Below are 17924 nucleotides of genomic sequence, written 5' to 3'. Positions count from 1 at the left end.
GAACTAGGCAGGATCTGAAATGTATTTTTTGTAACACCTGTCTTCCATTCAGAAATCCATCCTTAAAAAAGCAGTGAAAAAGACACAACCAGGCAAAATTGTGATAGATTCTTGCATCGCACGTACTTGGACAGCTTCGCGACTCCGTCACCCGCCCCTCAATAGACGACCGAAATAAAGGCAACAGAAATTTCGGGTGCCTTACAGCACGTCAGTCTCAATTTAGATTCCCCTTGCATCACCGCATGTTATGCCGCTAGCGATTCGAGCTAGTAGTGAGAGCTATGCTTTTGTTTTAATACATCGCCTGCGCTTTCTTGTAACCAAAGCCAGCAATACTTGGTCAATCCACTGATCAATCCAATCGGCTCGACCGTCGACAAACGCCACGCCACAGTACAAACCAGCTGCTACATTCTCTTCTTTATACCTAACATGTCTAACAGATGATACATAATTCTGCACCTCTGCATATCTTTTTCAGTAAATGGAACTCCTGTTAACTGAACATATTTCTCCACTCCCTTGAGGTTCCATTCGATGAGATTCTACTCTATATGCAAGGAAGCTCTTGTGTCTTCTTCCTTCATCCACATCTACCATGCCAGCCTAAACTGGTATACAATGGATCCCTCCCAAATAGTCAGAAATGTCAATATTAACAAGCCAAGTTGTTATTCACTCTACATCGCGGTCTCCTAGAGCCTGCAACTTGTCAAGATCTGTTTCCGTGACTTCTTTTCCATTTCTATGTTTCCTTTAAGATCATTCAGTGACTCTTGTTTCAAGTAACAGGAAAGCATCAAACAAGCTAATGAGCACATGTGTTTATCGGAACAATTCTTTATGCTTTCAGCTAGGGCTTTCATTCACAGGTAAGAGTCACAGCAACACTGTTTGGTTGGTACTTACCCTGTGAACTTTTGCTTCTGGCATCGCTGAATAACAACAGTTAAGTTGCAGGTGCATATATAACCGTGTACAGTCAAACCTCGGTATAGCAAAGTCATACTAGTAGTGAAAAACTTTGTTTAGTCGTGAGTTTCGTTAGGCTGAGGTTTTAAAGTTTCAGCTACAAAAGTAACTTCGTAAGTTCCCAAAACATTCCTGGCGAACAGTACCTTGTCAGTAAGCACTTATAAACAAATTATTGCAAGAAGGTTTGGACATTATGCCGCGATTATTAGTGCTGGTGTGTGTGGTGCAGATTGCATCGAGAGTAGTGCATTGGCATGTCTCAAAAGGTGACCGAGATTTCGTGTGGCACATCGCTCAGTGCCGTAAATCTTTGGTGCCATGGCTCACCTCACTTAGTGTCTGCAGCCATCATCAGATGGCGCTCATGGATTAAAAATAAAAGTATGAAAAGGTACAAATATTAGTCCTTTGAGGGAAAAAAATGTTGCAGTTTTGCCCAAAAGGCAAAGCATTAGTAGTGATAGCAAGGAGACAATTACACAGAAGTTTCGTAGTTTTAGCGGTCGTATAAATAGCAATAAACATTTGCTTATTAGTGCAAAGGATGACTTCTGCCTCGGCTGACATTTTTATAGTTATTTGCTAAATTTACTAGCCATAGAGGCTCCACGTACACACTTGAAATGACTGAGAACTTTGATAAATAAAACCATGTTGCTAAATTACTTTGTTGCATCATAAAAAATATACATGGTTCTTAATGGAACTAAGATTGGGAAATTAAAATAGTTAATTACATCGTGAATTTTGTTAAATCGATGTTCGTTATATTGAGGTTTGACTGTGGCTTGTATGCACAGAAGATTCGGAGGTTGATTGAAACCAAGTGTAGGTTGTCAACTAGTTGTTTATGAGGAACGGATTGTTCTTGCTTGGTAGTTAGATTAAAGCGCTCTTAACCACTCGCAGCAACTTTGGAGTGGTTCGGCCCATGAGTGCTTTGAAATCACGCTGACTGCTGAAAATGTTACCGCAGCAGAAATGTGAGACAGACGCAAGCAAGAGCGCTTGACTGCAATGTCTATTGCGCCTACAGGCTTGTACCTACGAGGTGCGCTAGTACAAAGGCAGAGTTTACTGTTGTTAAACCCTTTGCTATTTGCTACTAAACATGAGCGAATGCGACTGATCGGCAGTGACTGTGGCAGGCATTGCTTACAAAACTTTTCGCCATTTTTTGCAGCGACCCTGCTGTGCAGTCAGTGTTGGTGAACTTGCTCACAAATATCAAGCCACACAGGAACTTTTTATTACACTACAAGTGCACGACTGGACTGTTAAAATGTTGCTCATGAGTCGTAAGATAGAAACATGTTTAAACTTTTTGAAACAAAAGCGAGGCGGGGGAGAGAATGTCATAGTTAGTATGACACTTTGCATCATGCGCAGTTTATTTTCTTGGTTACATTGTGTCTTCCCACCTGACGTGACAAAACGTACCCAGTTCATTCTGCATTTGAGGTGTCGTCTTTTGACACCCTACCATTTGTCCCAAGATGTACATGACTCGTGCCATTGTTTCCACTGCAAGAGAGTGGAAAAGCAGGCTCCGCCTTCCTTGTGCGAGTGCTCGTTGCGTACTTCATGGCCAATCGTGACTCTGTCTGCTCAATCGTGCAACCATTGTGCATGACTGTTGCAGTGTGTGACCTTGCTCAAAAGCCCTCCGGGCAACTTTTGCTGTGTGCCTTGTTTTTCCCAGAGAACAGTTGTATTGGTGAATTGTACGTAGTACCCCGTTAAAAATTTTTCGCCTTTCGAGGTGTACTTCTGTCACATGATGATAATCATCATATGCGGGGTGCCATGCAAGTCTAAGCATTCTACATGGGGCGCAAAACATAAGATGATGACAGTTTATAATCGTTACACATTCATGGCTGATTCAAAGCAAAATGATTACTGTGCGGCAGCAGTACACCACGAAAGGCATAAAAATTTTTGGCACAATATTGTAAGCCCACCTTGAATACTTGAATGGCTTGCTTTGTTAAATAAAGAAAAAGAGTTGAACCTTTTGCTTAACACTTTACCAGTGAGTGTTGTTTTTAGATGGTGTGTTTTGAAATGGTTCTTGTATCCGATGTGTACCGACGTTCAAATCATTACAAGCTCGCGGTGTGTGGTGCTACTGGATTCAAGGACATTGTCCGAAATGTTCCATGAAGTTGTAGACACAGCTTCAGCAGAGCCACACAGAAAAGCGTACGCATCACGTTTGTTTGTATCATGCAGAATATTGAAAGCTCACTCTATGGTGAAACCTCTTGCTAAGTTAAAAGGAGGTTTGTTTTGTGTACATAGCTGCAGTGCATTCGAGCTTATGATTGTTTATATTGTAATGTTTGTTGTTTCATAGCCCTGCATTCTTCCCGAGACCTAAAATATGTTACGGATGTGAGGATAAAGAAAGACCTAATGCCCAATGTTGCCTTTACTAAGACATTTTTCATGTGAAACTTGCGAAAGCATGTAAAGAACCTGTAGATTTTTTTCCTGAAACTTTGTTCGAGTTGGTTGTTGTGTCGCATGTGCCTGCATTGTCCAGCAATGGTCATGCAGTGAGTGCTCTCGTTCAGCTGAGGAACAAAATGTTTTTGATACTGAATATTTTGATGGGTCTTTTGCTCTGCTGAACCTGCCAGAAGGGATAGGACCATATTTTGTCATGATTCATTCCGCTCTTCATTTCTTATCGTCCGACGTGCCCAGTCACCAATGCCAACGACACGGCATCGTGGCGTCTGAGCCCATGATGAAAGGCGACAGGACGAAAAATGAAATGAATCGCTACAAAATACGGACCCTAGTTTCCTGCCTATGTCAAGGCCCAGTTGACCTTGGGCTTGAACTCGGCGGGCTTCTTCATCTTTGCAGATTTCGGTGCAGTATCTGTCGCATTGCTTGTTTCGATCCTTTTCGCCAGTCCTTTGTGCCGAAATATGCTAGTTCACCAGCATGTGCTTCAGTTGTTGTTTTCTTCTTTTTTTTTAGAACCTCAGTGCTGTACCTTCTTTCTCTTGACATGCCAAGCTGAAAACTGTTTCATTCCTCCTGGCTGGTACCATGTTGTTTAGGCGCGTATGAACGTTTAAATAAAACCTTTTTTGGGTCTACGAGGCTGGCTTTGCATAACCTCCTTGACTGCAACACCCTCAGCAAGGTCACTTGACCTCCAATACACGGCGGGTGGGCCGCGTACATGCCACCGTACCCTGGACATCACAGCGATGGCACGTACGTGCCTTTAATGTTCGTATAACACAATAAAAATTATGCAGATCCTACCATGGCAATCGATGTTATGCAATGCATTTTGCAGGTAGCTGGTGATCCAGCATCTTTTGGGTTTCTGTGAAGCATTACCAAACGGACCAACTTGATTGGGTAAAGCAAACATGACAGCAGCAAGACGACGATACTATGACTGCGACAGCGTGACGACTTATTATGTACTACGGCAAAGAAACATTATGCAACCTGTTCCGTAATGACCAGGACCGATCCCAAGGCATGCGATCTCGCACAGCATCTACATATAGTGTTAGCTGCTATGAAGAAAAGAACGGGCAATGTGGGCCGACCCCCTAGGCAGGGTCAGTCTCACGCCGCTAACGTCTCAAAGCCCTTGATGTCTCGAGGGAAGAATGGAAGACACTAGCATGCTCACTACACCCGCGAACTAGAGCAGTGTGTGGCCGAATGGAAATTGAGCATGCATGCACGTGCTCTCGTTCGTGCTATATGCAACATACATTATGCATGCGCCGCATAGGCTTGAGAGCTACGTGCATGTGATTGAGGCGTAATGGTTGTTACAGTGTAAGTTGCGGTGGGAGGTCCAGGTTTGAACCCACCATCGTACACTCTTTTTTTTTTTTCAAGAGATCCAGAACGATGTGAGGTGGGAACCTACTTACCTGCATGCCTGCCTCACCTTTTGAAAGCCTGGAATGAGTCGAACAATGTTTCGAATTAAAAAAAAGGACGCAGTTTCGCCCGAAGGACGAAGCATTGAGAGCAATAGCAAGGCAGAATATTACACCAAATAGTAAGGCACGCAGCTTTATATGCAGCAGCATAAATTGCAGTAAACATTCACTTACTACCTGAACACACGTACGTGCTTAGCTAGCAGTCGAATGTTTACTGCAATTTGCACTGACCGCATAAAACTTTACAGCTACGTTTCCAAAGACAAACAGCTACACTTCGAGCACTCTTGGTCAGACCGCTTGCGTGATGAGTGTCAACAGAGGAAAGCGCGCATACTTTCCCCAAGGCGAACGCTCCATGCTGCCGCTCTCCATTTCAGCTGCGCCGCATCTCCAAAAGTGAGCACATCGCGTGAACTCTCCACCCTGGGCGCCCGTCAAAAAACGCCGGCCTTCTTTTGCAGCAGACCACGTACATGACTTCCAACACTGCGCGCTGGCTGTGCATACGTACGTGTGCGGGATATCTGCACCCACCCAGTACTTAAAATCTGTCGCCAGGCTAGTGTCATAGCTTGTAAATTTTGTCCCGCATGTCCGCACCCGTGCACTGGGAAAAGAGCAGGGCGATTTTGAATGATGTGGGGCCAACATTTCCAGTGGAATTCCTTTTTTTAAATACAATTTGAGTGCAAAACAAACTGGGACGAAGAAAAGGAACAACACAAGGACGTCCCTGTTCGAGCTCGATGTGTTTCTTAAAAATTAATATGTTCCAACTAGGCCGACTCGCAGGAATTTCTTTGTTAAAAACAAAAACAAAATAGTTTTATTTCAGTGGATGCATCAAACACAATTCAGCAATATTTTGCAGCAAAAAGTTTGTGTAAATAATGCTCCTTTCGGGAGTGAAAACAGTGTTTTCCATAAATTGCATTTGAATGTTCAGTTGTAAACCATCGAGTCTAAAATGCACCATGGGCATAATTTATATGGTATTCCTTACAGTCACTGTAGCTTTTCTCTTTGGCTTTTGAGTGGGACGCCGATCTCCATAGGGCTCGCCCTCGTGAGCGTAGGCATGTGACCACGCTTGTTGACGTACTGTCACACAACAGTTTCCTCAGGATGTGTGCTTTTACTGCGAATTGCTTTCACTTCAGCCACTTTGGGTGTGTCTGTGTAGCCCCAGTAAGTACCCGTATGACAATACATCGCACGTTCATGGGCTTTGTATTGAGATGGCCAGTCGTGCACGTCCTTCGCTTTTGACCTCCTGCAGGATGTATTCTGTCACAGAATCGAGTAGGGCAAGAAGCGGTGCTGACATCAAGGCACCCTAGAATGTAAAGTTTGTAGCGCCCTCTTCCGACTGCATAAGGAGGCTTGCTGAATTGTTAAGCAAGGGGAACAAGAGAATAAACAAGCACTCCGTACAGATGGTTAGCCAGCGAAGCTGAAACGTGTGCGCCCAGTGTTTATTACTGGGTTAATCCCTACGGTTCATTAAACAACGGCTTGGCAGGTTGCCGGATCCTCAATTGGTATGCAGTTGCTGCTTGCGCGCAGCTGCACGAGTGTGTTCTTGTTCCTGGGCTGCAGCATCGACATGGCATAGACGAGCTCGTTCCCGGTTCTGCTCGCGGCGTTGCTGATCGAAAGCTGCCTGCTCCTCAGGAGCACATATGACGCGTGGCCAACCCATTTCATAGCCGGAGAGAAACTTCTGCATGCGCGCTTGGCTGCGACGGAGAGCAACAACGTCACTACTGGCAGAGCAATCGCACGCCTTTCGTTCTCTCTCTCTTTTTTTCGCACATGCGCATGGGGTTGTGCCGGGGGAGTGTTGAGCGTACAGGCGATCGACGGACGCATGGAGGTATTGGCTGGTTATGTACAGCTTCGCTGTAGAATGCGCAGTACGTCGTGTGCGCATTTACTCGTACATACGGCGCACGGCGACGATGTTTATCGCTGTGATGTTCTTTGTAAAGTTTTACAAAGAACATCACGGCGATGGTAACAGCAGAAATGCGCCTGGAGTCTCCATAATTTGTATCGCAATAAATCTATAGAGGGAGAGGGAAACGCGAACTGTGCTCTACGATCTATACGGAGCGGAAAAGCCATTTATGTGAATGTTCGCCACGAAAGCGACTCGGTGATCTTGGAGCGCCTCGCCGTAGCCGTCACCGTACCTTACACTTAATAAAGCGACACCTCGCCAAAGATTACGCAAGGGAGGCGGTGGGGGGGGGGGGGGCACTCGTCATCCTCACAAGCGTTACGCGCCGCTAGAAGACAGCAGAACTGCGGTGGTGTCGAACTCCGTGCGGTAAATGAAGACGCGTGCCGCGGTGCATTCGTCGAGGTGAGGAACCATCTGGGACTCCGCCGACGGAGTCCATTTCTCGTGGAAGACGACGCAGTCGCCGGGCGCCTCCGCATCGACGTGCGCGGACAGGCTTGTCGGCGACCAACGACGGGAAGGCGGCCCGCTGACCACGCGCGGGACACGTCCACGTGTGCCTCCTCTCGTTGACCAGCAGATATGTAGTTCGACGCGTCGGAGGAAGGTGCCTGTATTAGCGACACGGAAATTCATTCGCGTCCTGCCTGCAGGTGAGTGAAACTTGCAAGTCATTTGCAGCGATATCGTACGTCGCAGTTTGTTTGGTGCTGCACCTTCATCATCGTTCTCGTCAGAGTTGCACTCCGCGGCAGCCCGCTAGGAATTTTCGCTACCGACAGCTTCCGAACCAGAAACACGACGGCGACGCAATCGCGGTTGCGTAAGGGCTTTTAAGTCACAGAAACCGGGTTCTTCACGGAGGGAGACAAAAACTGGCTGTGGCTTAGCTAAGGTTAAGCCCAGGATGCGAAGCATACTAGCCTTTATTTTAACGCGACAGCGTTAAGGAGCTCGTGTCGCAGAAAAGCCGGTGTCGTCGGCGTCGGCTCAGGCGTGCGGCGCTTGCTCAGGCGCACATTTCGTTGTCGCGCCGAACGCTGCGTTGCTCGACGCTCACCGCGTCCGATGCGGGGCGCGTAGTTGCTGCGCCGTAGCAAAGCCACCTAGAAACAGTCTCTGTAGCACGCCGCAACCTTCGCTTCTCATTTCAACGAGCAGCTCTGTCTCCAGGAGGCATCTCACCTCGTGAGTGTCTAGCAGAGGCAAGCGCAGCTGCTTAAATACCGCCGCGACGCCGGGAGCGACGGCGCGAGTTGGAGCCCCGTTTCTCTTCTGTCGTGACGTCACGGTGTCACGTGGTCGGCCTTGAAGGCGACGGCGCGAGTTGGAGCTCCGTTTCTCCTCTGTCGTGACGTCACGGTGTCACGTGGTATTGAAGGCGACACCGCCGCACCTGAGGAGCTGGGTTGAGCTCTAGTAATATGCTTCGCATAAAAAAAAAAGAGACAGGAGCCGATATTGGTCAGGAAGCATTTACATTCGGTCGGGGCTCCGCCGGTAAACTTGGCGGGAACGAAAGCTGGCCGTGGAACTAAGAGAGCGTTGACCATTTTTACCATATCGGAATTGGGTATAGCTGTCCTCCTGTTCGAGGCTATAGTGTGGAACAAACGGAACCGAAGTTGCATGCACTTGCACCTTCGGTCGATCCCGCGTTCTGCGTCGACGACGAGCGCACGCCCTTCACCTGCTGCTGCCCGAACGGGAACCGAAGACACCCGAGGCGCGATCGACGATCGTTGGCCAATCGCGCGCGGCGAAACTGAACACGCGCCCCGAACAACCATGTCCGATCGCGCCCCTGTTCTGTCAGTCTGGGCTCGCGCTGGATGCGAGGCGCGTTGGTGGGAGGAGTTGGGCCAGGACGTCGTCGAAGGGCAGCCTCTTAAAACGTACCCGCGGCCGTACCGCGCCTCGGCCGTGCTTCCAGGATTCATCCTAAGAGGTCGGCCGGGGGACTGTAGGGTGTCGCCTTCGCACCCCGGTCAGCCAGAGAGTGGTCAGCCACGCGTTATAGACTATTGGCGGCGAGGAGTTACGGAGTCGCCGTCTATCGGAAGCGCCTCGCTGGCGTAGTATGAGGGATCACGTGGCGCGCTCCTCATAGGTTTTACTGTCAGCGCTCACTGAAAACACCACGCGCGAGCTCTCCCGGACATTTCTGTAAGTACTTTCGAAACGAGAGAACTTTTTTACTGTCTAAATAATAATCTCGGGCAAATTGAAATCACAGATTCGTTTACAGACGCTATCTCTTTACCGAATACGTACAGTGAACGCCACTGCGCGTGGTCGCCGCGATGGAGTATACCGAACCGGCTTCTTGCGTGAAAGGTAGGTAAACGCTGAGAGCAAACTATGTGAAATATGTTGTTTGTATGGAGCGTAATAGAATGAAGCCTCAAGCAGCGATCGTACAGATTCGCAGCGACCGACTGCGCGTCTGCATGCTTGTCCGCGCATTGTTTCGCTTTCGCCGCGTGCGCGTTTTCGCGCCGTGCCATGAGCCTTACGCGGAATACATTGTTGCGTGGGCGCTATCAGAGCTGTTCAAAACTAATTTCATTGTAGAGACTTCGACGCCTACGGGGACTGTGATGTGCCGTCGCAACGATTCAATCTTTTTTTGGGCCAGCATGGGTAGCTGGCCCATGCCGTCGTCCAACTTACCCACGCTGAGGACGTTGTTGAAGGGAAGGACTGCTTCTCATCGAGAACGAGGAATATGGGTTTATTTACAGTATCCACATAAGGACGTTGCAGTTCATCAGTCTAGCATGACTGCGAGAGAAAGTGCACTGAGCGGCCGCACAACAGCGGTTTATAAATACTCGGTCCTCCCTCGATCTCAAGGTGAGGGAAACGTTCGACCAGTCATCGTAAACGAGTCGCTTCCCTGCGCGAGGGATTACACACACACATTTCCGCACAGGTTCACGGTCCTCAACCGACGTCAGACGGACTTCGTAGAACTCGGGGCTTACGTCAGGAAAGGCGCCTTTTATTCCCAGAGCTGACCCCGCAGCGCGACCGCCGGTTGCCCATAGTCTTGCGTCTTGAACGGCGCGTGGGAAGGGGCCTCGAACTACGTTCCCTCAGGGACTCCCTTGTTCACAGCAGACCAGCAGATCGGCGGTGGCAGGTTCAGGCACAAAGCCTGCTTCGTCGAACTCATCTTGGCTCCAGCGACGGAGTGTCGAGGGCGCACGTATTGTTCTCCACACACAGTCGACTTAGTGACGCCGTGGCTAGAGGTTTGCGGTGGCGTTCCAGGAAAAGTTGACGCCGCTGTCGCAACTGGCTGGCAAAACTTGAGCCTCAGCGGGCCGTTCTTAACAATCCTTAGTACGGCACCCCAGTGGCGTCGACCGCTGCCCGGGCGCGCTCGACCAAGGCCTGCAGTTCATAGCAGCCGAGCAGGGTCGCCTCCAGTGGCGTAGCTAGGTCGTCTGGCACCCGGGGCCGATAGCTCTTCTGTCACCCCCCCCCCTGGGGGGATATAGTTGAGGAAGGCGAGGATATCAACCATTTTCGGGTGTTTTCAGACGTATATGACACCCCCCCCCCCCCTACTGGCCCCGTGCACCCGGGGCCCACGATCCCCCCCCCCCCCCGTTGCTACGCCACTGGTCGCCTCCCAGTACTCCCGAGTGGGGTTGGGGTGAGGGGCAATAGCTGGGTTAGGTGGGCAGGCCCACACCATGTGGTAGATGTCCGAAGACTTCTCCGCACAGTGCGGACAACTGCCCGTGAAAGAACGATCAAAATGTTTGAGTGCTGCCGGGCACAGCAGGGTGTTCGTATAGAGACGGAGTAGAAGCCGCTCCTCCGTCTTAGATAGTCTTTTGCTGAGGCGAGGGTAAAGGCTACGGCAAGATTGATAATGCAGGAGAATGCCTTTAAAAGAGTACGCGGGATTGAATTCGAGATCCTGATCTAGGGGGTCGAGAAAGGAAAACCGGAGAGAGAGCGCGCGGGCGGCGGCATCGGCTGCCTCATTCCCCTCGAGACCCATATGAGCAGCAGCCCATACTATGTTCCGGTGAGCGGGGTCCCCGGTGTAGGTGCAACATTGAAGTAGTCGGTAGGCTAAGTATGGAGCCCACCCTTGCTCGGCGTTCCGACAGGCCCCTCGCGAGTCGGAGATAATTGTTTTGGAATCAGAGTGGGTAGCAGCCAGTGAAATGGCGACCTCCTCCGCATGAGTTATGTCGCGGGCGCGAAATGTAAGCCCGTTAAATGTTTTGGACTGGTGGACGACTGTGGCCGTGTACCATCCCCCATGGTGGGGGCCGGAGGCGTCCACGCAATAAGTGCCGGGTTTCGGCCCATAATGGGGGCCCAGGGCTTCCGCCCGCGCCAGGCGCCGACCATTATGGTCCTCACGTGTCTTGTTGTTATGAAGAGGGCCTACGTGGAGGGCGCATCTCCACTCGAAAGGGTGTCGCACTCGCTCTTCCATAAGGGTGGTGTGTTGGATCTGTAGTCGGGCAAGGAGGCGGCGACCCGACAGTGTCTTAGAGAGGCGTGTGTATTGGTTAGTTAAGTGAGCCTCTCGGAGCTCCCGGAACGTGTTCACCATGCCTAGACCCAGGAGTCGCTGGTTGGAGGTGCTCACGGGGAGATCGAGGACTCTCTTAATAATTTTGCGGAGGATGACTTCGAGTGCATCCTCGTCTTGTTTCCGAAGGTGGAGGGAAGGAGTCGACTGGTCACGAATGGATGCGCCAGCCGCAAGGCATCTTTGCACAGCAACCCCCCGCGTTTGTTGGAAACCCGGTGGACCATGCGGCCCACCTGGTCCCCCACCTTACGGAACTTGGCCAGGGTAGTGTTCGACCGTCTATCCGCGCGCCTGGCTAAGAGGAGCGCCGCGCTCGCCTAGTCAGTGCGAGCTGGGTCATGGATGAGAGCGAGGCCGGGCCGTCTTCTCTGAGCCATGCGCGGGAGCACAAGGCTTTGTGCCGTCGTCGCCAAGCACCGTCAGACCACCCCACGGATATCGCCCGGCGAACTGCTTCACTGGAGAGGGTGCGACATGCTAAGCGCGCGAAGCTAGCGTCTGAGGAAGAGCGAGCCGTTCGGGCTCGCAAAACGCCGGAAGCGGGACCACAACCGTAGACAAAAGCAGGCTTTCGACCAATCAAGTGAAACCAAGACTTAAGCTAAACCAAGCTTTCGCTTTGCATATCCAGGGTTAGCTGAGCTAAGCCGCAGCCAATTTTGTTTTCAATTACCAATTTTCGGCAATTTTTGTGAAATGATCAAGGCCATAAATCAAAATCTTGCTTCCAACGGTCATTCTAATTAAACTTTTTCTCTATATTGCACCAAATTTCATTAGAAGTGGCCCAGAGGTTATCTCAGAAAAGCGTTTCTGCGTTGTACAGTGCTCACGGAATGAAACGCGTCAATTTAGGGCTAAGTAATGCGCATTCTTTCGATTCCACCGGCTGCAGTTCTTGTTACGTCGACGTAATTCTGGCGCGTGCACATACGTCGGAGTCCTCGTCACTTTTGGTGATCAAATTAGTTGCGACATCACATGGTGCCACTCGCGTACTTTGCACATATGCAGGGTTCTACTAAATGCTCCGTGTCGCGTTTCATTCCGTGAGCACTGTACATGCACTTGAATAGCGGGCGTCGGAGTGGCGGCCGAGCTAAAGCTAGCCCGAAGAGTGTAAACATATGCATAGATATTTAGCATAAATTTATGCCACAAAGGTACATGAACTTGGCCGCGGAAGCAAGACATCAACTTACACCTCTCGTGGGCTAAGCGAATAGCCTTTCGTTGTAGGTGTAAAACTACACACTACTGGGTTAGTCTTGAAAACAAGGATAACTTAAGTTCAAGGACAAACTAACACTTACCTCCCAGCACTTACGCTCCTAAAAAGTTAGCACATTTTGGGGCTTATCTTGTCCCACGATGATAATCGTCATCTATCTTGCCCGCATATCATTTCTTTAACGCTCTGCGGCCGGTATTTCCCGGTCACGAACGGTGCACGCGTTATCAACGTGACATGCATTCTCGACAGGAAAGTAGCGAGCGCAGAGTTTTTCAAGAACGGAAACGCAAGCAAGGCAGTTGACGAATATCGTTGTGGGACGAAATAAGCCCCAAAGGGTGTAATTTCTTTAAGAGTGCAGCCTCCCCAGAGGGGTGCAACTTTACCCCCAAAAAGGCTCCCTACACTCTTAATTATGTGCACCCTTTGGGTCTTATCTTGCCAAACAACGATAATACTCATCTGTCTGGCTTGCGTTTCCTTTCTTGAAAACGCTGCGCTCGCTACTTTCCTGTCAAAAATGCTGTGCTACGTTGATAACGTACAGTCGCGGACAGAATATTATGGACCATCAAATCTAAGAAACAGCTGAATATCTCCGCAACCTCACAACGCAATTTAGTATTTGCATTTTGGACCTCGACTAGAATATGCTAACAACGTCGTCGTGGGCAGTTTTACTGGTTACTGCTACAGGCTGCTCGGGAATTGAACGTTTTCGGAGATCCCGTGGTCCATTTTATTCTGTCCGCGACTGTACGTGCAAGCCGTTCGCGTCTTGGAAGTAGTACCGGGCTCGTTGCGCTAAAGACCGATGACGATTATTCAAGGGAACAGACTGGTGGGCTAGTTGTTACTGCATAACTAGAGGCAAAGCGCGAAAAAACAAAAATAAAGCGTGAGGACAACAGGCGGGAACGAAGACATAGCGCTATACTAACTGAATTTTTATTGCACATGGTTACCACACATATACCATCGTGCAACTGGAAGAAAAAATGCACCGTCGCACATAGATTTCTTTCCGGCAAATTTCATCCACCATAGGCCGCTAACGCGATAGGAACATGACTTCTTTTTTTGACAGTGATACAGATGGGCAACTTACAGAGTTATCGCTTGCGTGCACCATTGGGATGTAAATAAACGTAAATGCACAAATCACACGGCTCATCTTCACCTATAGCGCACTTGTTTCCATTAAGAAAAATGATCCAGAAGCATATGTCTCTGTAATACAATTTGCGCCAAAGATCAAAACGTGTGAGTCGAAACAGGCGTTAATTGCAGTGAATGGTTCGAACAGCCGCAAATGCGGCCTTCTTCCTACTTTCTTGGAGAGCGCCCTGTTGCCTAAAGATTAGCACTATATGGCTGAAGTCGCGAGGCCACTGTACTCGCAGTATTTCAGCACTGGAACGATTGCCGTGGGCCGTTTGCTCAAGTAAATAATTACTTGCCCCTAGCCCACTCCATGAAACATGACCACTGCGCTCTCCGCCGAATCTACACAGAGACACTGTAAAGAGCGGTTTCGGGGAATGACGAAAAATTGTTTGAAAAAAGCAGTGAAACCAAAAGTTCAATAGAAAAATTCGCATTTCCGCAGGCGATAGCAAATTAGTAGATATATCTGTACGAAGTAAGGATAGTAATTTTATCGGCCGTATAAACTTGTAAACATTCGCTTACTAACTAAGTTAACAATGACAGAATCTGTAAGCGTGATTTAACGGGGACGTAGAAAGAAACGGACACACAGAGACTGCGCTGTCTTTGGTCTTTGTGTATCATTTCTACGGCCTTGTTCAGTCGCGCTTACACATTCTGTCATGTATTCAAGCCAACTAGCCCGACAACGTGTTTTAACTCAATTAACCAGCACGGTGTCACGCGCGCACAGGTAAACATGAATACATCTCGCCAATGAGCGCGGAAACTCGCTGTGAAAATTCTCGACTTATAGGAATCGCGGCAGCAGCCGCCAGCCAATTGACCTCCGTGCATCTGTCGCTTCAACGCGAGCGAAACGACCAAAGCACAGCGCATACGAAGCTACCGGCACTACGCGCACTCCGAGGCCTGCGCGGGCGTCCACTTTAGCCACGTCGCAGAACGCTTTCAAGACACACGAGCGCCGGCAATGCGCTGCCGTCCACCAAAGCGTCTACTACGGCGTCCGCGATTCGCGTGGCCAACGCCGTAGTTTACGCCGTGGTTGCCTCCACTGTGTACGGAGCGGCGGGCGAGGATGACAACGAGAACGCCCCTCCTCCCTCGCCTCACGCCCCCGCCTCGCGTGACGCAGGAGAGGGCATGCATACGGGCCGCATTACCAGAGACTCGGAGCACCTCCTGCTGGCCTGCCCTGCTCACCTGCAGCACCGCGGCCGACTTCTGCAGGAGTTCCACCGCCTGGGGCTCCCATGTTCACGACAGGAAGATACAGGCCTTTTCCCCTGTCGTAATTAGCTACCAGCCTTCCTAAGTGTCGTCGAGTACCTCGACTCGTCGGGGCTCTCGGCGAGACTATAGGAAATTTCTACGAAGAGGGATAGCCTAACGGCCATCCCACCACCTCGGGCTTCCTGATCCGCCACTACTTCGCTTCCGCTGGGCCACCCCCTACACGGTCTACCAACAGCCTATACTCCACCGATCGAAACCACTGGGCCCTCCCGGCCGGGCTGCTGTGATGCTGCTAGGACGAGCCTCTACCTTTCTCCCTCCTACCCTCTCTCTCCTTTACTCCCATCTCCCCCACCTTGCTGGCGCTGAGCCGTGCACCCGCATGGGTTGCAGGAGATAGTGCTAAAGCCCCTTAAACTTCGTAAAGTACTGCCACGCTTTGAAGAATGCCGCCTCCTCCTCGCGCGCTCTGGCCGAGGCCAACGCCGTGTCGTTATTGGCCTACTAGCGTCACGTGGGCCCACGCGCCGTGCATCAGCGCCACTTTTGCTCGAGAAGCGTCTAAGGAGTGGCGAGGAGCGCATGTTGGCGCCGTTGCTACGCTCGAGCACTGTAGGCGGCGCCACGGTCGAGGAGGGAGCGTGAAAGGGAGGAGCAACGAGGAGGAGTGAAGACGTAGGAGGAGAGTGTCACTACTTCACGAAGTTTAAGGGGTTTTAGATAGTGCTATTCTTTCCTCCTTTCCCCCCAAGAACCACCACTTCTTCGCGCACGCGAGATCGAACCGTGTTCGCCGGCACACCCCCCCGCTTTCGTTCACACGGTATCTCACGGCGACGCCGACGGCAGTGATGCGCTGGAGTGTCCATATGATTGCTATCGCAATAATTTCGGCAGATCGAGACAGTTAAGATTGCTTACGTGTGGAAATGCGAAAGCATTGTAGTCGCTTTGGTGATTTCTTTCTTTTTGCGCGCGTTCCTCTTCCGCGCAAGCTCTCGCCTGCGTTTTAAGTGCGCCTCGGTAAGGCCAAATTAAAACGCGCTCGCTCGCCTGCGAGGAGTTCATAACTCCAAGGGCCGCTCGGAGGCGTTCTTTCTTTTAACGCGACAGCGTTAAGGTCCCCGTGTCGCAGAAAATCCGACGTCGGCGTCCTGCGTCCAGCATCGGACGGCGCTACGGCAAAAAGAAGCTCGGAACCAAATTCCGAACCACGCACACCCACCCACTCTTCTAGCACCAAAATTGCCTATACATTGTATTTCATTCTTTACAATGTTATTCCTCGGAATTTTCATGCAGAACGGCAGCCCACAAACAAATGTAATGGAAAAAAAAAATGCCGACAGCGCATATCATTTATGCTAGCTCTTATCAGACTGAAATATTGCAAGTGCGAAACAATAACGGGAGATCGACCTACGCATGAGGCCGCGTTTCTACCAGAAAGCTTGCCTTCGTGCATAGCGTTCGCTGCCAGCGTTTCCCGGGAAACGTTACGGGTACATAAGCTGCAGTTGCCAGGAATCATGAAAAGCAGTCAGGGGTCTTTGAATGCTATCGCGTTCCACTCTTACTTCCTCCTCATTTTTATACACTCATTTTATGCACTCATGACGTGGCGCCACCTCCTGCCCATTGGATGCCCCGTCACGTGCCCAACGACGCGTTTAGCCAGCCAGATGGCTGCGACGTGATGTGCGCAACGACGCATGCATCAGGGACACATAACCGTGAAGCCGATGTGGCGTAGGGGAAGCACGCTCACCGCGCACCCCGGAGTCCCGGCTTCGATTGCCACCTACACTCTTAGGCAATGTTACACCCTTTGGGGTGTATCTTTGCCACGCAACGATAATCGTCATCTGCCTTGCTTGCGTTTCCTTTCTTGAAAACGCCGCGCCCGCTACTTTCCTGTCGGGAATGATATGCCATGCTAATGACGCGCATGCCGTTCGTTACTGGAAAGTACCGGACAAGACAATGCGGACAAGACAGATGACGATTATCGTTGTGTGGAAAAATGGAGTAATTTTGCTTAAGAGTGTCGACCGAAATTTACCTAACATTCTTTTCAAAGGGATCAATTTACTTTGTTTGCAGGAACCTAGATGCCTGAGAAATTTGACGTCAATTGGAGTGTTTCTTGGTGTGGTTTTACTCTTTGCCGTCGGAAATTTTTGGTATCATCATTCGGTCACGCCGCCGACTACAACGCCGGATTTTCGATTAATGGGGCATATAATGCTTTGGCATTAATATATTGCTCAACAAGATTTAAACGTTTTCCTGCGCACCCAGAAGACACTCGTGACAACAGAAAGATAAATGGCTCTGTGGATATGTCACTTCCCTGTGTTTGCTCCTTACAGCTCTCAGAAGCGCGTTAGTGTAAAATACGACCTTCCATATCGCGTTCTCGCGCTTTATGTGTTTCGCGTGAAAATATATTGAGCTAAAAGACTTTTGTTGCTCGCGGAGCCGTTTATGAAGGCTTTTTGCTGTTTTTGATATTTAAAATAGTGGAGAAGAATTTGGAAGTAATTAACGAAGATTGCCAGAGCGACTGCGGTGGTTATAAACGATAACACCTAGCGTTGTAGAATCGGAAGGTGGGTCCAATCGCACCAGTGGAAGCGCTGAATCATTGTAGGACTCGGCACTACTTACGTTGACAACGCGCTGTGTTTCGTTTCTTACATGTTATCGTCCGGATGGAATTGTGCCGTGATTATGACTCAGTGTTCGTAACGTCTCTTGTCGAAATAAACTTATTCTAAACACATAACGCGACAGAGTTCTTTATCATATTATATCATATATACCACGAAA

General features: G+C 49.8%; 1 protein-coding gene across 1 annotated transcript in view; it reads left to right on the top strand.

The window, feature by feature from the left end:
* Rok (Rho kinase) overlaps positions 1-4097 on the top strand; it is a 74303-nt gene extending 70206 nt beyond the window's left edge. Inside the window, exon 23 of the transcript XR_011515261.1 lies at positions 2162-4097. The gene's annotated coding sequence lies outside the window, so the exon portion shown is untranslated. The remainder of the gene's footprint in view (positions 1-2161) is intronic.
* The last annotated feature ends 13827 nt before the right edge of the window (positions 4098-17924 follow it).

The sequence above is a fragment of the Dermacentor albipictus genome, chromosome 6, assembly GCF_038994185.2.
Source record: "Dermacentor albipictus isolate Rhodes 1998 colony chromosome 6, USDA_Dalb.pri_finalv2, whole genome shotgun sequence".
NCBI lineage: Eukaryota > Metazoa > Arthropoda > Arachnida > Ixodida > Ixodidae > Dermacentor > Dermacentor albipictus.
Note: the sequence above shows the minus strand (reverse complement) of the source record. Positions and strands in the feature narration are given on the sequence as shown.